This window comes from Myotis myotis, unplaced genomic scaffold (genome assembly GCF_014108235.1).
Source record: "Myotis myotis isolate mMyoMyo1 unplaced genomic scaffold, mMyoMyo1.p scaffold_m19_p_12, whole genome shotgun sequence".
Classification (NCBI taxonomy): domain Eukaryota; kingdom Metazoa; phylum Chordata; class Mammalia; order Chiroptera; family Vespertilionidae; genus Myotis; species Myotis myotis.
This window is the reverse complement of record NW_023416316.1, coordinates 21,132,860-21,151,768: the sequence shown is the minus strand read 5'-3', so window position 1 is coordinate 21,151,768 and position 18,909 is coordinate 21,132,860. Positions and strand designations below refer to the sequence as shown.

General features: G+C 35.7%; 1 pseudogene; it reads right to left on the bottom strand.

Moving 5' to 3' along the window:
* Positions 1 to 193: 193 nt before the first annotated feature.
* LOC118667700 overlaps positions 194 to 18,909 on the bottom strand; it is a 53,866-nt pseudogene continuing 35,150 nt past the window's right edge.

The following is an 18,909-nucleotide window of genomic DNA, read 5'->3' as shown; positions in this document are numbered from 1 at the left end:
CTTGCTCTGTTTATTTTTATCTCCTTTTTTAGATTCATTCTCTGCTTATAATTATCTTTTTTCCCTTTTAATTGTATATATTTTATTATTTTTAAAATTTTAAATCTTTAAAATAAATATATATTTAAACATTATTATTCAACCAGTCTAATTATTTTAATATTCTTCCAAAAGAACCTTTATAATTGATACTCTAATTTGGGTTAAATGAGTCACCGAGATTTATCTGTTGAAGTGTTTTCCAAACAGGACTTTGCTCAATGATGTAAGCTTTAGTTGTTATCACTCTGTAGCAGATGCTATCTATGTATGGTTTGGAGGTGATCTTAGCTATAGTACACATAAGATCAATAGCATTTACTGTGTTGTGTACTGGAAGTATCCGTAAGTTACTACCCAGGAATCTCTGCTGAATCCTAAACATCAGTTTCCATCCCTTGAGGCCATGAGGGCAGCAGACAGAACCAAAAAACTATTTTGGTGAATGTTAATAAACTTCTCAATTTTGGCTAGAAATATTTCTTCAGCTGACATAAAGCATTCTTTAGCATCCATCAATAGAAATGCAACTCCAGTATGAGGAAATATAATTGATCCATTTTCCACCGAAGCTGAATACTGAACCTTGTGACTTTGGTTTTCTAGGACAGTTGCAACTTCACAACTCTTAAGAGATGAGCTAATAATAATGGTGGTTGTCCATTTTATATTTTCTTTTTCAGCACTTTCAGCTATCTGTCTTTGGACCAATCCATCTTCTAATGGTGCCACAAACAGATCAGTAGGTCCTTGAGGCCAGCTCACTGCTCCCAAGCTTCCAGAACCTTCTGTTGGAGCGAGAAGCGCTTCTGGCGGAGCAGAGAGGTCCAAGTTTGTTCTCTGGCCACTCTAGCCCACTGAGCACCTTCTCCCTGCTTATAATTATCATAAATATTTCCTCTACAGACATTTAGAACTACATAAGACAGACTACGTTTGCTTCCACTGTCAAAATAACTTAGAAAATCCAAGAAGAAAGGAATTACGTACCTATATTTTTGCTTACTGTGTTCTTTTTCCCTTCCTGGTGTTCCAAGGCCACTTCTTTTATAATTTCCTTCTGTCTAGAAACCTTCTTTAGCCATTCTTTAAGGCAAGTCTGCTGTTAACTGATTTTCCTGACTTTCTTTCCTCTGAGAATGTCTTGATTTTCCCTTCATTTCTGAAAGGTGTTTTCATTAGATGCAGGACAGTGAGTTAACAAGTCTTTTCTTGCAGACCGTGGTGTCTTTCTCACTGCTGTCAAGCCTCTTCATTTTCTTTGGCTTTCAGATGACCAAGATGCATTTAGTGTGAATTTTGGGAGGGGGTGTTTCTGTTTAGAGTTCATTTACCTCTGTAATCTGTAGATTATGTCTTTTGCTAAAATTGAGTATTATTATTCCTTTGAGTACTTTTCCTGCACTTGACCAATGAGTCCATGGTGCTAATCTCTGTTGATTTTTCTAATTGCCTTACAGTTTTTTGAAATTTCAGCTTCCTCTGTCTTTAAGTAGTGCTTAGGGTTTGACTTTGCTTGATGTGAGGCTACTTTATATATTTTGTGAAAGAGACCTTGGTCATTTAATATACTGACTTCATTATCTATAACTACCTGCAAGACCAGTTTATTTATTAAGTAAAAAATGTATCATTTTGATTTCTTCAAACTATGATATTCTTGCTTCTTGATTCCCTGGATAATCAGATGTTTACTCGCTTAGGAAATAATTGTCTCATTCAAATTTGGAGATAAACTTTGTAAGGAATTTTGGGTTTGCTTTCCCAGATTTTGCTGAAGTTTCCTAATGAATAGGAATATTGGCTGTGACATGACCATATTCTTGTCTGTGACAATGATGTGGTATACATAACTCAAATTAAAATCAGTAATAGGAATCTTGCAACTCATGGAAGGAGATGGTCACAGAGTAGTTGTCTCTATGTTTGAGTCATAACATTACCTAATTTTCAAGTCATTAGAATTTTAGCTCCTACTCAGGTAGAGGCATTATTTGATTAAATCATCTAGTCCATTAATCAATGCTGTATTTCATTCCAAATTCTCATCATAGTCTTCTAATTTAAATTTTAATCCGTCTCCTTCATAGTAATGATACCAGCTTGATAATATAAAGAAAAAATATTTTACATACAATTAAAAATGAATAAGCAAGAAATATGTAGTAATTCCATGTAAGAAATGTCAAAATTCTCATTAAAGTTATAAAGTATTTCAGGGAGTCCTGCATGTGAATGAACTTTATAAAGGTAACAATTCTTTCTTAAGTAATTTTTGGTTTCATCACAATATCAATGTCCAAAATTGCATAGGGATACATTTGAGATGAGCTAAAATAATTCTGAGAGGGAAAGCAGAATTAAATAGGCAAACCTACATTTTTGAAAAACTAATAAGTGAAACTGGCACTACCAAATATTTTAAAACATTATAAATATGTAATCCTAAAAAAATGGGCTCACAGAACAAAAATCAACAGTCAAAATAATGGAAGAGAAGTGAATTGAAAAAGGATAAATAAAATAAATTTAAAACAAAAATAATACAAATAAAATAATGGAAATAACAATCAATATTATAAATATCAGGTAATGTTAAGAATTAAATTTAAAAGCACATTAAATTAATAAAAATGGAACTGATCTTGAAGTGAAATTAGAAAGTCTTAATTTTAGTACATCAACAATAAATCTGAGATAAAAATATCTGTGGCTCTTTTCCAATAAACAGAATAATAAAAAATCCTACAATCTTCAGCTTTATTTACCTCAATGTTATTCTTATATCTCCCTGCATATATATCACTGCATATAAGTGAAAAGCCACATCAAGAAATATAATACATTGTTAGTCTTTTGTACTCTGAGAGTGTTTCTTTGAATGGATGAAAAAGGGGAGGTGTTGATGAAAGACAGAGGGTGGCGCATGGTCCTGGTTCTAGCTGTAAAGAAAGTGTATTGACAGGGCAAATCCACAGTTGTTCAGGTTGTTTTATCCAAAGTCTCCAATTTGGAAAGAATAAAAAAAAACCCTATATTCATACTGACTACCTATTATCCTTAATAACCACTTCCTCCCACCAGGATTCAAAACATAGGTCATAATTCATTTCTCAAGTCAGTTTTATCTGCTTCTGGTGGTTTGTGGACACTCCTCTGGGCCTCTTTTCAATGATGGGCACATAACTTTAGTGTCAGAATGATTTTTTAGGTGCTACCATTAACTCTCTCCATGAGTATTTTAATGGAAAAGATACTGATATTTTAAAAATACAAACCACAATTTAATTTCTGTTTAAAACTGTCATTAGAGTGCTTAAATAAGAGAAAAATTCTCACATGACCCGACCCTGACATTCATTATTCCTATCCTAAAGCAGACCAACACCAGCCTTTAATTTGCATTGCTGTATGGTTCATTTTTGATCTGTATCATCACACCCAGTCATTATGCAATGGTTCCCATGCTGTTAATTCACAGAATGGAAGGATGACTGCATAGCCATTCTTCTTATTGTTCTCACACTCGTAGTATTGTCCAATAGCCTTTTGAAACTATATGCCCTTGACACACTTTAATACCAAGGTAAATTTTAATGAGCAATTAATCATTTTTGTTCAGCTCCCCATTTGCCTTGTACATTACTTTTATGTTGAGAATTTGTTCATAGTATCTCCACTTAAAACCTCATATTTCTTCTGTTTCATTATTTTTAGCCTTGATCAAAAGCTAAGATTAGCCAACCGTCAAATAGTTGAGATATACAGTTCTAGAAAAACCAAGAACACACAAGCAAAAAAGCCCATCATTGAAGGCCCGGCGTGTCTGAACTGACATCACGTTGCTGGTAATGGTCATTTCCTTCTAAGTGGTTCGTTTTTAGCTTTTAAACTAAATTCAACGAACCAGACAGGTTGACCAGCACTGTAATATTGGAGGGGGGGGGGGGCGTGTATTACAGCCACAGAGATATGAGTTGAAATTTTGCCTCTGTCACTTCATGTAAACCTCTATTATCTCCAGACTTCAGTTTCCTCGTGTAATAGGAATTGTGAGAATAAACTTAATTATGTGTGCCAAGTACCTCACATGATACTGCCACCTTTTCCTTCCCATTGTAGTTAGTTTGTGTGTACACTTTGGGAAGGTAACTATTAATGTGCCTGTTCTGTCTATGTCTACATTAAATTACATATCCTTTGTAATCAAATTGTTTAAAATATGATGAGATTGGGTACAAGGCTTGCTGGAATTTCATCCCCATAAATAGATGGGGAGGAAGATAAAACAAGGACCAGAAGGAAGCTAGAGGTGTGGGCCACCCACAAAGTCATAGCGGTTAACTTATTTAAAGTCCAAGTTTTCAATGTAGATGCAGAGACATGTAGGGTTAGGGACAATGTTGATATTTAAAGTAACCAGACCAACAGATGGAATGGATAATCATGAACTTTTCTTGAACACTTTCTAAAGTATGTGCCAATCATAGTTTTAAGCAAAGAGGCCATTTAGGTAGAAATCATTAAATCACAGCAGGCTACTGCTCTATGCTTTTTGCTGGTAAGTCCCTTCAAAGCTGAAAGCTAACTAGTGAGTTGATAGAAGAGAGGAAGTTCAGTGCCCTAGAGAGAGTGCTAGCAAGAATACAGCAGGGGATGATGTGTGTCAGGGCACAGACGGGATCTGTTTCAACAGGTTTGAGGAAGCAGGATGATTGCCAAGATACAGCAAATGTAGATTCCCCCAGAAATGTGGACACTGAATCCATGACAGCAGGCTGAACTCCAATCCTCCTCCATTAGAGAGCTATCACTTAAAGTCCTCGTCAATTAATGAACTGTTCTACATTTACTGTTTGCCCTGTTGGATACTGAGAACTAAATGGCAGTAAGTGAACAAATGGCATCAGTCTCTTCCCAGGGAGTAGATAGGGAAAACTGTGTCCACAAATACAGGCTAATAAAAAAGAATGGCTAATGTGAGTCAGAAATACACACACGTCATAATCATACAACAGCTTTGTAAAATTCAGTCCATTACATTTTGACTAGAGACTGGACAATCACCTGCAATATATTCCTGATTTGCCCCATATTTCACATTTGTGGGCAAACAACATAACCACATTAATGGATTATAATACCGTGGCTATAATCCTTTAATTCACCCATGATCCTGTCACAGTGCCCAAAACTGGACAAATTATGAATTACTTGGGGGTGTTTTAGTATTATGTAAGTTCTGAAGTCTCTCTTCCAAATAATTTGAATACAAATCTCTAAGGGGGGGCCTGGGAATGTGAATTTTTAAGTATTTCAAATGATTCGTTTGCACACTATAGTTTGAAAACCATGTTTGATCACCTCTGTGAATCAAACTGTCTTTATTTTCACTGTTCCTTTCCAAACCTGCCCCCAAATATATATCATTTTTACAGAGTTTTAACCATAGTGTAGGTATATAGTCATACTCAGCTTAAATGATTCATAAGAATATTTTTGTTGCTACAGTTTTTATACAGTCATTTTTAGTGGCTATATATGATTTTATTGTGATAATTATGAAACCTGTGATTAAACATTTATATTCCTATAGGAGCTGAAGCCCAGTTATTATGTTAAGGCCCCAGTTAACTAGTCTGCTATTTCAATCTTGATCTAGCTGGGATGAGAAGTAGCAGTAGCCAATTTTCTTTCTTAAATTGCATTAATTTAAAAAGTTTATTAAAGTAGTCATATTATTATTAGATTGCAGTGTTTACATAAATCAAGCTCCAAGCTCTGGACAACAAAAATACAGTATTTTACTCTTCTTTGCCTAAACTTCATAAAGAAAAGCAATCTTTCTGGTCTTAACCCTAACTTACATAGATATTTTTTAAAGTTTAATGATAGACAAACCTGATTTGTTCAACACATTTTGAGTATTTGCTTTATCCTCCAAACCTCAATAAACACTTTTACATACATACGTGGTTTGATGCTTACAACATCCTATGAAATAAGAGATCACAGCCTCATTTCACATAATGAAAACAGGTTGGGAGAGAAAACTTTAGGATTTATTTTTCTACAAAGTCCAGCCAACTCACCAGCGTTGGCAAATAAGGAGAGATTAAAGATAGTTACCTTTTATAGGGCATGCACATACATGCCCTATATTTTGCTTCTTTTAGAAGAGGTGTAAGAGGACACAGTCTTCCTTCGACCCCCTGTTCACCAAAAGAAAGAGCCAAAGAAGCAGAAGTGACAACAGAGATGAAGTGATCTGAGGGTCTCTAGAAGCCTTCTTTTCATAACCTACTGGTGTCTTGTATGTTCTTGAGGTGAGTAGATTTTGAAATTTTTCTGCTCATTTCTAATGTTCTGATTTTACTCAATGAGAGGTTTTGTGTGTGTCACCTTCTCTCAAAGAAGTGTATTTCTATTTCTGTTCATTTGTAAGTAGAAAACATTTTGGTGGCAAAACACTTAAATCCATAAAAAAAAAATGGCAGCACTTTTTGGAGATACTGTTATAAAGGACTTAAGTTACTCTGTGTGTGTGTGTGTGTGTGTGTGTGTGTCTGTTTTAAGCTGATCGTCTATAATTGTTTTGTCCTCAGAGCACTATTTAGCCAAGAAGAGGTCAGTTCTAGTCCTGAACTCATCCTTAAAGTGCTAAGCTTAATTATTTTATAATTGTGTGGGAAACCCAAGCAGAGTTTATCATTTACTCTGGAAGAAACAGCAGGATGATGCTAAGTCTCTGCAGGGTGCACTGCGGATCACAAATTTTCTTCAAATTGCTCAGCAAATTGTGGTGAGAGAACGATAACTATACTGTGCACTGGAGTTTAAAATGTTTATGGTTTTTCCTTGTTTTTATGCATATAAGTATATATTGTCTTATCTTTAATTGTCATAGGCATTTTAATAAAAGAACATCATTAAATCAATGCAGCAAAGGATCATAGGGTTTTAAAGGAATTTGTCTATGGGCAAAATCCCAGGGAGCCATATGAAATTGGCTTTCTCATTCTCATTTAATTTAGATTTAAAAACATGGTTTATGGGCAAACTCACTAGGACAAAACATCTCATTAACTGGGCATCCAATGAGACTGAATTATGGCTTCCTTATCTATCTATCTATATATATACATATATATAGATAGATAGATAGATAGATAGATAGATAGATAGATAGATAGATAGATATAGCTAATATATATATATACATATATATATATATATATATATATACATATATATATATATATATAGCTAATATGCAAAATGTCCCTTCAGGAGTTTGACTGGGAGACGGGGAGTTCGATCACTCACTATGACATGCAATGACCACCAGGGGGTGGCACAGAATGAAGGAAGGCCCCAGCCAGCAGCCAGAAGGCCCTGATCGGCCCTGATCACCAGCCAGGCCTAGGGACCCTACCCCTGCACAAATTTCGTGTACCGGGCCTCTAGTATAGATATAAATACTGATTAATTCAATTGAAGATTCATGGTGCTATTATTCTACTCTGTGTTCAACTGGGGTCAGTTAGGTCCCAAAAGGTATATCCCAAAGAATACAAGTATAGTCAGCTATGAAACCCATATTTTAAATTCCACTTAGAAAACTATTTTATAAACCTTTCCTATGTGTCAGGAATCTGGCTGTGTTCTGTTGGGGGTATACATTATTCCTTTTCACTCATTTTAATTTATACCACCCACCACCTTGTTATCTGCCATATAGATTTCACTATTCTCCATCTTCTACTTCTCGACCCTGTAATAATTATTTTTTAATTACAATATTATCTTTGTATTAGTTTCAGAAACACACCATAGTGGTTAGACAATCATATAATTTACAAAGTGGTCCCTCTGATATTTCCAGTACCCACCAAGCACGATACATAGTTCTTACTATATTATTTACTATACTCCCAGGCTGTACTTTACAGCTCCATGACTATTTTGTAACTATTAATTTGTATTTCTTAATCCCTTCACCTTTTTCACCCAGTCCCCCAACTCCGTCCCTTCTGGCAACCATCATTTTATTCTCTGTATCTGTAAGTCTGTTTCAATTTTGTTTGTTCATTTATTTTGTTCTTTAGATTCCACATATAAGCAAAATCATATGATATTTGCTTTCACTAAACATAATACCCTCCCTAGGTCCATCTATGCTGTCTCAGGCAGTATTTATTGAGTGCATAATAAATTCTAGTGTTCCAAGACATTCATTTTATCAGTAATTACCAACAACCAGTAGATATTATCCACATTTTTAAAATGAGAAAATTGATATTCAAAAGCTTAAGAATGGGGTGGGGGTCATAAGTAGGAAGAAGAGGGACATATTCTCCTTCCCCAGATATCTTCCAATCTTACCATATATTCAGCTCCTTAACATCCTTCCTTAATTTGGATCATACTCCTCTCTGACAAATAATTGTTCCTTGGATACCTTCTCCTGACACCTAAATCAGTTTTTATCATTACATTTTAATTTTGTCTCCTATCTCATTCCCTTAATACCCCTACCTATAAGGCAAAATTAAATCCATCACATTGATCCACTCTATTTCCTGTTTTTCTGAAGTACTTGTCATTGTTTTCTAAACTTTCATTAAGAAAATATGCTTTGTTCTTCCAAAATATTTGTCATGGGGGTATATATGCACACATACACACAATATATATGTTAAAGATCCCTAGTAAGATGTGAATAATATGTGGAGTAGATATATTTAATGTGAAAAAAATTTGTATTTTGCATTACATTACCCAACTATCTCTTCTATTGCTACCCTAGTCTAAGTCTTTATAATATACCCAGATTAATGAAATAGCATTCTGATTGATCTCTATTGCTTCCAGTGTTTCTCACTTCCAAGTCAGACTACTTGAGACTAGCAGATTAATTTGCCTGAAATACAACCCTAATGCCATAACTGTATAGTTCAGATTCTTTTGAGGGCTCCAGACTGGTTATCAGACAAATTGCAAAATCAGCATCTTGCTTTTTAATGACCTAAGCATTTAGGCTCAACTTTCTTTTTAAACCTAATTTTGTACCACTTTTCTTGATACACTGTATGCTCTAACCACACAGATATAGTCGTTTTCCCCATAAGTGCTAAATAAATACTAAGCATGCTGATGCCATTCATATTTTAAAAATATCCTTAATATTTACCAATTGATAAATTTGTCACATCTTGATCATACACTTACTTAGCAAAATGGCCAAATTCTCAGTGAAGCCTATTCTTCCTATCTAGAAAAGACCTTTTCCACCTCTCAATTTCCATAGCATTGTCTGTACCACTTTTACAAAATTTGTGACTTTCTGACCTGTATTGCTGACATCTTATTTTCATATTAGAAAGAGAAGAAAAATGCATGTCTCATTTTGTTAATTCCAAAAACTCTAGTTCTTTAACATCTATCTTCCTAAATATGTGCATGCAAACTGTAGTCACAATTGGGCCTTTGCCTCATTAGCTAGAGAACAATAGTGAAGCTCCCAAACTGTGAAATCCTTGAGGAAAGAAACTGTAATCATTCACATGCATACTCCCTGGGACACGTACTATATGTTTTCATAACACTCTAATTCTTCTCCATCTATAACACTTGCTACATTGCATTATAATTATTTTAATGTGTCTTTTACTTGTTATCTATCCTATGGCTTCCTCAAAAGTAGAAACCATATGTAATTTCACTTTATGTCTTTATATTAAAAAATAGCTGGCTACTATTTTAAATAAGCATTCAGATTAGAAATTTAATAAAGAAATTACTAAAGGCATTTTGATCAAATGCAACTAGATATTCAGAAGTCATCAGAAAAAAATCATATTAAAATGAATTATTAATTAGAATTTCAGAGCAATAGCTTGTTATATTGCTTAGCTTTATGAAATGTCCTCAAATAAAAGTCTGAAAATAACCAAAATTATATCACTGGCAATTTTAACCTCTCCTGACAAATATTCATCCTAAAAAAATAAAATAGAGATCACTCTGGTAAAAAAAAAAAAAAAAAAAAGACAACCATTATTTTATAGAATTTAGAAAGATGCTTTTTCAGTAGAATAACCCCAATCGTTACCGAAAGATTCCAACAGCTGACAAAGGCAGAGCCTCTTGAAATACTGCAATACGATTTAGAAACTAGTCCCAAGAGTCCTGGATTTAAGGTATGGAGGTCTGATTAGAGTCTGCCCATTGCAATAACAAACTCTTTAGTCGTAGTAAACTACTTCTCTTTCCTGAGACTAGTTTATTGTCTATAAATTGAGGCAACTTACTTCAGTAATCATTCTGAGTTATACATTTCTATTATTTTAAGCATGGATATCATACTCTCTAATTTAGGGTTGTATATTAACTTACAACTGGAAAGCTACTATAAGGCAATTATTGGAGCCAAGTGACTTAATCATAAAATGCCTCCTTAAGGTTAATCATTTATTTTGCTTCCTTCCATTGATTGAATAATTTTTATTCCACTCTCAATTTTATTGGGTTTTGTTTGCTAGCTTATTTGTTTGGAAGGGATATAAATGTAAGTAAACAACATCTGAAACCATGAGAAATACATAGAAAGAAGGGAAGGTTTTGTTGTCAACCTGAGCTAATGAATTTCCTGATTAGCAATAGCAGCCAGAGAAGTTTATTGTAAGGATGTTTGTACCTTTGGGCCCATTGACTAACAAGCTTCACTGTGACATTGACCCTGAAATGTTGTTTGAGTGAAGTGAGAGCCATACATACCACAGAAAACATAGGCATTTTGTTAGTGCTTTATATTAGTAGCATTTTTTTCAGGGATGAGCTTTGCCTCTGTTTATACAATTTGTCCTTCTTGTCCATAGTTTCCATATCCATAAATTTAACCAACCTCGGATTGAAAATATTTAAAAAAATTTACGTTGCTGACATGTACTATGTAGTTATACCAGCGGTGTTTGAATTTTTACTGGACATGTGGATTTTTTCCTTGTCATTATTTCCTAAATAATACTGCATAACAACTATTTACATAGCATTTACATTCTATTAAATCTAGAGATGATTTAAGGTATACAGGAGGATACATGCTGGCTATACGCAAATACTATACCATTTTATCTAAGGGAGTTGAACATCTGCACAGGTCCTGTAACCAATCCCCCCTCAGGTACCCAGGGATGGCTGTATTTTGGAACTATACACCTAACAACTGAAGGGCAGAATCCTAACAAATGCTGAACTAATGAGTAGCTCTCTAACAAGAATTTGGAATGGATGTAGTAAATGGGAGTCAATAAAGCTGTCAATTTCCTGCCCTGAAAGAGGGTTCATAAATACTGACGCTAGGGCTCCTAGAGCATCCCTGATTTCTGCTGTTTCCATGTTGACTGTTATGAAAATAAATACAGGTGACCTCATTTAAAATGGAGTCGGGAGCCCTGAAGGGGGATAGCTCATGCAGATACCGCTAGTTTCAGCCTCCATTACCAGCAGGAAGAAGAAAGATAAGAATTATTTTGACAAGGGAGGATATTTTCCACATAGAAATTTTATCTCCCGCTTTTAAGAAAAGGAAGATTTCTTCCTGCCTCAGCACAACCCATTAACCATCACGTGGAGCCCATGAGAAACCACCACAACCCAACCTTTCATTCTTCTCCAACTTTTGTTCAAAACAACCCTCCCCAATTTCCTCCTAAAACATAACAAAAGCTAACCTTCCTTTGTTGCTTCAGAACTGCCTGTGATTTGCCTTAACTTCCTTGTCCTGAATTGCAATTCTATGCTATTCCCGAATAAGTGCTAGTAAAAGAACTAGCTATTTTATTTTGAAGCTGACACCATTTAGATCTACTAACACCCCCAAAATCTTATTTTAAAATTCCACTTCTTTGAGTAAGCAAATCCTAATAGTAAAAAAATGCTTTAATTAGTTTAATGGATTAAAAAAATACAGTAAAGCAATGATGATTATAAAAGGCAGTTTGCTTCATCAGCTGAGTAAAAACCTTGATACTTTATGCCTATCGGATTTTACATGTGGTTTAATTTTATACTGCTGTCTGCTAAGAAAGGACCACTTAATGATAACTTTATTGTCTTTATCTGGTCTACCCATTCGGCTAACCACACTACTATCCTGTATCCACTTGGTTCAAGAAAACATGTAGATTCCCCACTGAGGATCTATAGGCAGCAGCAATAAAGTGTATCCAGAAGGTGGTGGCCTGGGCTTGAATGCTGAATGTGGCTGTGGTTGTAAGTTCTATTCTGGAGGTTCACACTCTTTACAGCTGACAAGTTCTTTCTTCAAGGGAGACCCGAGCAGTGTATTCCACTGTTGCCAAATTATTAAACAGAGAGGAAGGAAGCCCTCTACTGGGGCAAAGTGAATTAGCAGAGAGCGATCTGGCATTAGGCAAATCTGAGTTCAAATGCTTCTCGCATATAGTTGCTCCATTACATCAGATATGTTGCCTAATGTCTGAGTATTATTTTCCTTACCTATAATGTAAAAGTAATAATAATTTTCTTATGATTACTTGCTAAATAAATCAGTAATGCTGTTGTGAAGATAAAGTGAGATAACACTTGGGAAGAGCCTAATAGACTGCTTAACACATAATGAATGTTCAGTGGACACATTATAGTAACAAATTTCCCTAATTTTTGGTTTGTAAGAGTTAAGAGACCCTAGTCACTAATTTTGATAGGATATATTGAAGATGTCCTTTTTTCCCTGGATATTTTATGCACAGTAATGGGACTGTGACACACACATTACCCCTTCTACTTGCAATGGCTTGATTTTCCCTCTTTGTCATTCTGCAAGGTCCACTATCCATTCCGATGTGTTAAATAACTAGCTTAGTAGGTCATGTCAGGAAGTCCTGGCATCTTGACAAGTGTATCCTTTGGCCACAGGTCAATGTCTTGACATTAGTAGGATTTCTGGCATCAGGACAACCATTTGTAATTCTCTCTGGAAGAATTTCCTTAGGTAAGCAATTCAATTAAAATCCTACGTGAACCAACTCCATTCCCTGGAAGTTTGCCATCTTTGCATCCACTCACACATGCATGGCAGACTCTTCTTTCTCACTGATTTATCGACATAAAACCATTTTGGTTCATTATTATAATTTTCACGTCAACTACAATTGATTCTTTGATTTAAAGCCATTAAACTTACTATGGCAATTATTCTTCACTCCTGGCATCTATTATTCTATACTACTAGTAATATTTAAAGCTATGATAATGAGAATGGTAATAACAAATTTATAATAGTCCTTCCACATCACCTTTGTTTGGGACATATTAGTTGTTTATAACTTTAAGTTGCTAAAATATTCTTGAGGTATAAATGTCTGTTGTTCTTAATTTTTAAAATTATTTCTTTGGAAGTTTTCCCCAGGTTGGAATTACTGGGTCAGAAAATATTAACATTTTTAAGACTGGGTACTTATTGCCAAACCAGTTTCCAAGTATATTATTGGAATCAACAGTGCTGACAGCAATGAATGTGTGTATTTATTACATGAAGTGCTGCCAATACCCAGTTTCCTTGAGGCCTGGAGAAGCAAGCAGCCACACCAATACTTTCACCATGTTCCTGGTTTTTCCATGTAATGTTTTTAGTGGAGCATAGCACACAAGCAAAAAGTATATATTAATATAGTAGCTAACCTTCATATTTACCATGGGGTCTAATTTCCATTTTTCTTAAAAATATGTATATATAACAATGCTTTAGCACAAATTAAAATTTTAGTTTTTGTTTTCTTTTAATTTTCTGGATAAAGCAATTTTAAGGTGTATCTTTATACAGACCCAGTTTTGGTCCATGGTGGTTAACTACATCGGCTCTGGAACCAGAATGAATCCCAGGTCTCTCACTCATGGGATGTGTCAATACACATCCTTAATCTTTCTGTGCTTCAGTTTCCTTCCTGTAATGTGGACATGTCAATGGTATCTACTTGATGGTGTTATAAAATTTAAATTAGTTAATATAAGTACTTATATAGCACCTAATATAAAATAAACTATCTATAAATGCTAGTTATATTGTTAAAGTTTAATACCTATTAGGCAGGTACATATTTAAGAGACTTTCTTTAAAATTATTGATCATGCCATTTATGTTGTATTTTCACACTATGTAGATCATGGAGAGCAACTAGGTTTCATTTCATGCACCATGTGAATTGATTGTAATAGCTGCCTGGAACACTGTGCTGAGGAGTCTGTGTCTGCACCTGTGACTAAAAAGAAGAAAGGAGCCCTAACTGGTTTGGCTCAGTGGATAGAGCGTTGGCCTGCGGACTGAAGGGTCCCAGGTTTTATTCCGGTCAAGGGCATGTACCCTGGTTGTGGGCACATCCCCAGTAGGGGTTGTGCAGGAGGCAGCTGATCGATGTTTCTCTCTCATCGACATTTCTAGCTCTCTATCCCTCTCCCTTCCTCTCTGTAAAAAAAAATCAATAAAATATATTTTTAAAAAGAAGAAGAAAGGAAATGTTGATTAGCAGTTTCTTCCATAAGTACAGAAAGAGCAACCGGAGTGTGCATATCAGATGTTTGACATACTTGCTGCAGATCAAATAACAATAATCAAATATTTATATCTAAATCATTTTATTGGTTTTGTGTAGACACAATAAAAATCATTTTATCGGATCTGTATATACACAAACTAATAATAATTTAACATGTGTCCATTATTACAGAAAAGATCTGAGGCAGGTACTGCATTTGCAGTGGAGGACCTTATCTTTTAATAGACATCTTTGATCATCGAGCTATTTCTTCATGGAAGCCCATGCTTTCAACTATTTGTACTCCACTACAGAGAAAAAAAAAATTACTCTAGTTCTAAAAGACTTAGGTTCATTGAAATAATACATATATAGCTTCTAATAGGCCTTCGCGTGTACCTAGTAGACGATGCTATTATAGGAAGAGCAATCGGTTCCCTAACGTGCGGCCATCTGTCTCCCCGGCTAGTCAAAGAGGAGCTCATAGAGAAGAATTCAGTCTTACCTTTGTGCTCCCAGTGCTTAGTCTAGAGTCAATGGTCAGTAAACGTTTGTTAAACAAATGAGTAAATCCTATGCTTCGGGCCACGTGGTAGCAGGATGCAAGATGAATGAGAAGACTGCTGGGTAACGGCACATACTTTTGTTGCCAGAACACAGCGGCACTCTCAGTGGCTATCCTAGCTGAGGGGCATTTTTCAAGCTCCACGTGCTGAGGTGCACAAACGCAAAAATCAGCCCTAGCACCTGTGACCTGGGGCAAGAACTTTAATTTCAATACTCATCAGTACAACTCTTAACATACCCTTGCTAATACTTGCAAATTATTTCCAATTTTCTAAACCCAATAGGTGCTTTCTCGTCATTCCTTACTTTACGAAAACACTCTGAGGTCTCTGACAGCAATCATCACTTCCTGCGGTCAAACACTCCCCCCCTCAGTTTCCATCAGGACACACTATGATAGTGCTCTCTCTCTCTCCTCCTGTTTCTTTACAGTCTACTCCTCTTTCAATGTGTTGCTGTTCCCTGGGGGTCTATTATTGGCCCTCTTCTCTTTTCCATGTATGCACTCTACTTTGAAATCATCTACTCACATAAATTCAACTATCCCCTCTATCACCCATATGTTAGTGATTCCTTAAGTGACATTTAAATTCTAATCTAACTCGAGAACTTCAGATTTAACTGTTAAACTCCTAGGTTACCTCCAGGCTCCTACCTAAAAGAATGACTATTACTTCCCCTAACAGGAGTTTCCTTATCCACCTTTATTTCTTATAGAAAGGACTAGATACACATCTTTGTAAGTTACAAAGTTCTAAAAACCTGTGAGAAAGCCTATGACAAAGCTCTGCCCTTCCTCAGTCAACATATCTAATTATTTGTTCTTTGAGTCTTAACTTTTCTTATCCTTTCTCTTCCCACTGGCATTGCCCTAGATCCGTGGTCAGCAAACTCATTAGTCAACAGAGCCAAATATCAACAGTACAACGATTGAAATTTCTTTTGAGAGCCAAATTTTTTAAACTTAAACTATATAGGTAGGTACATTGTTATTAACTTAATTAGGGTACTCCTAAGGCTTAGGAAGAGCCACACTCAAGGGGCCAAAGAATCGCATGTGGCTCGCGAGCCGCAGTTTGCCGACCACAACCCTAGATGGAACCTTCATTGTTATCTGCATTATTGTAATAGTGCAGTTATTTATTTCCATACTTACAAAGTCTCTTCTCTATACTGATGCTAGAATTTCTTTAAAAATAAGGCCGTAACTATCATCCTTAAAATAATTTTTTTATTCCCATTTTACATGGAGAAAAATCCACTGCCCTGTGTATGGAATTTTCTTTTATTTTTAAAAATATATTTTTATTGATTTCATAGGGGAAGGGAGAGGGAGAGATAGAAACATCAATGATGAAAGAGAATAATTGATTGCCTACCTCCTGCACGCCCCCAACTGGGGATCTAGCCCACAACCCAGGAATGTGCCCTGATGGGGAATCAACCAACCTCCTGGCTCATAGGTTGATGCTCAACCACTGAGCCACGCTGGTCTGGCTGTATGGAATTTCCTAAGCTAATTTTCTGCAATATTCCAAATATGTCAATGATTTTTTTTAGTGTAAGTGAACTAAATGGTCCACTGGAAAAAAAACAACAACAGATTGTCAGGCTGAATAAAAACACAAAACCTAGATAGAAAGGTACATCTAAAATGCAAAAGTACAAAATGAATGGAAGTACAAATATGGAAAATAAATACCGAAACAAAACAGGACAAAACAAATGCAATGAAACAAATACCAAAGAAATAAAATTTACACTGCACCTGGTATATTGCAGGAACTCAATAAATATTAATTTTGTAAAGAAACCTGTCCAAGGTTATCTGATGACAAGGACAGGATTTTAACCCAGGCAGTCTAAATTCCACATTCTCTTAAACTACTACAGAGGGCCACATAGGCACACAGTAAACATTGTAAACAAGAAAGGGGATAAGAGGAAAATATTGACAGACTTAAATACAGCAAAATGTAAAATATCTGTATACCAAAAGGTATCCTAATAAAAGTTAAAGGCTATACTTGTAAAGAAATTATACTTGACTCTGATCTAGTCTCTATACGTAGCTACCAGTATACGGGTATCATAAACACCGAAGAATATGTTAAGTGACACTAGAAATGCAATCAGCAAAATACAAATCTGCTGGTTTTTGAAACCCATCTTTTCTTCTACTTTGAGGCCATGACACCCATGGACTGCTCTCCACCAATTACTGAGGAAGACGTCTTTCTGAGAGACACAGACTCCTTCGTCTGCAGACATTGGTGCCAGGTACCTGGAAGCTTTCCTGCAATTTCCTAGATTGAATATCAGTCTGAGATACTTCCACCTAATTTACATTATGGTCTGAGAGTTCTCCTAGCTTTCCCGGATTCCTTTGTATTTCCTTTCACACATTACTCCTATAATAAAATTCTGTCTTGACATCTGTTTCTTGGAGGACTCACACTAACACATTCTACTTAGAAGGTCCACTATGGCTTAGCCCTCTATCTACTCCTCCATTTTCATCTTGTACACATTTCCTCTGATACCCTCTTCTCTAACACTGGAATTTAATTCCCTCTCTTTTTCCTGATTTAGTATCTACCCATCTTTCATCTCCCAGCTTAAAAATATAATTTTCAGGGAAACTTTCCTCCTATTATATATTACTAGAGGCCTGGTGCATGAAATTCATGCATGGGTAGGGTCCCTAGGCCTGGTGGGTGATCAGGGCTGATCAGGGCCTTCCGGCTGCTGGCTGGGGCCTCCCTTCCCCGGCTGCCAGCTGTAGGCCACGGACTTCCTTTGTTCCACGCCACCCCCTGGTGGTCAGCGCATGTCATAGTGAGTGATTAGTATCCCAATCAAACTCCTGTGGGGACAATTTGCATATTAGGCTTTTATATATAGCGAGACATAACAGCATCTTGTATTTATTATAACACTGTTGCACTTGAACTTTTATACTTATATTGAAATCATTTTGTTAGTTATTCCCTACCCCACTAAACGATAAGCTAAGTGAATAAATAATTGCATAAACAACCAAGGCAATAACTGTTTACTCACCATCATATGCCCAGCATAATGTAAAATGTCTGGCATATAAGTAAGTGTTCAATAAATCTATGTCGAATGAAATAATGAAAATCAGCAGTAAAGAAATCTTCTCTTTTATTGTTAGCAAATCATACTGCAATCTAGCAAAATATTTGTCCTCAAACGGTCTTCTCAATCCCATCCTTCCTTCCACCTTCTTGGTCTACTAAACTCATATTCATCCTCTTAATCTCAGCACAAACGCTTGTCCTTAGAAAAGCTTTTAATGAAGACCATCATCAGTTGATGGAAGGCCATGCATCAAGCATGTCAAACTCAAAGGCTAACACGGGCCAAATAAATGAGGCATATGGCCCCTGGTCCATGAGTTTGACATGCTTGCCCTACATTATACCCTCTTAGAGTCCTGAGAGTCTTTTCTCATCAAGTTTATCACATTAACTTTTTAACATTAGTTTATATAGTTATTAATTGCATACAAATAAATCGATTAATTAATCTCTCTTCCCTTTAGTAGACTTTAAGTTCTATGAGGCCGGGGAAACAGTAAATACTATAATTGAATGAATGAGAGGATTGTCTCTTCAGTTTATACAGCTTTAGGAAAGAACATCTGGACAAGTAAAAGATAAAGTGGGAACCTGCTATACAGATAGAACATCTGAACCAATCATGGGGTAAAAGTAGGAGT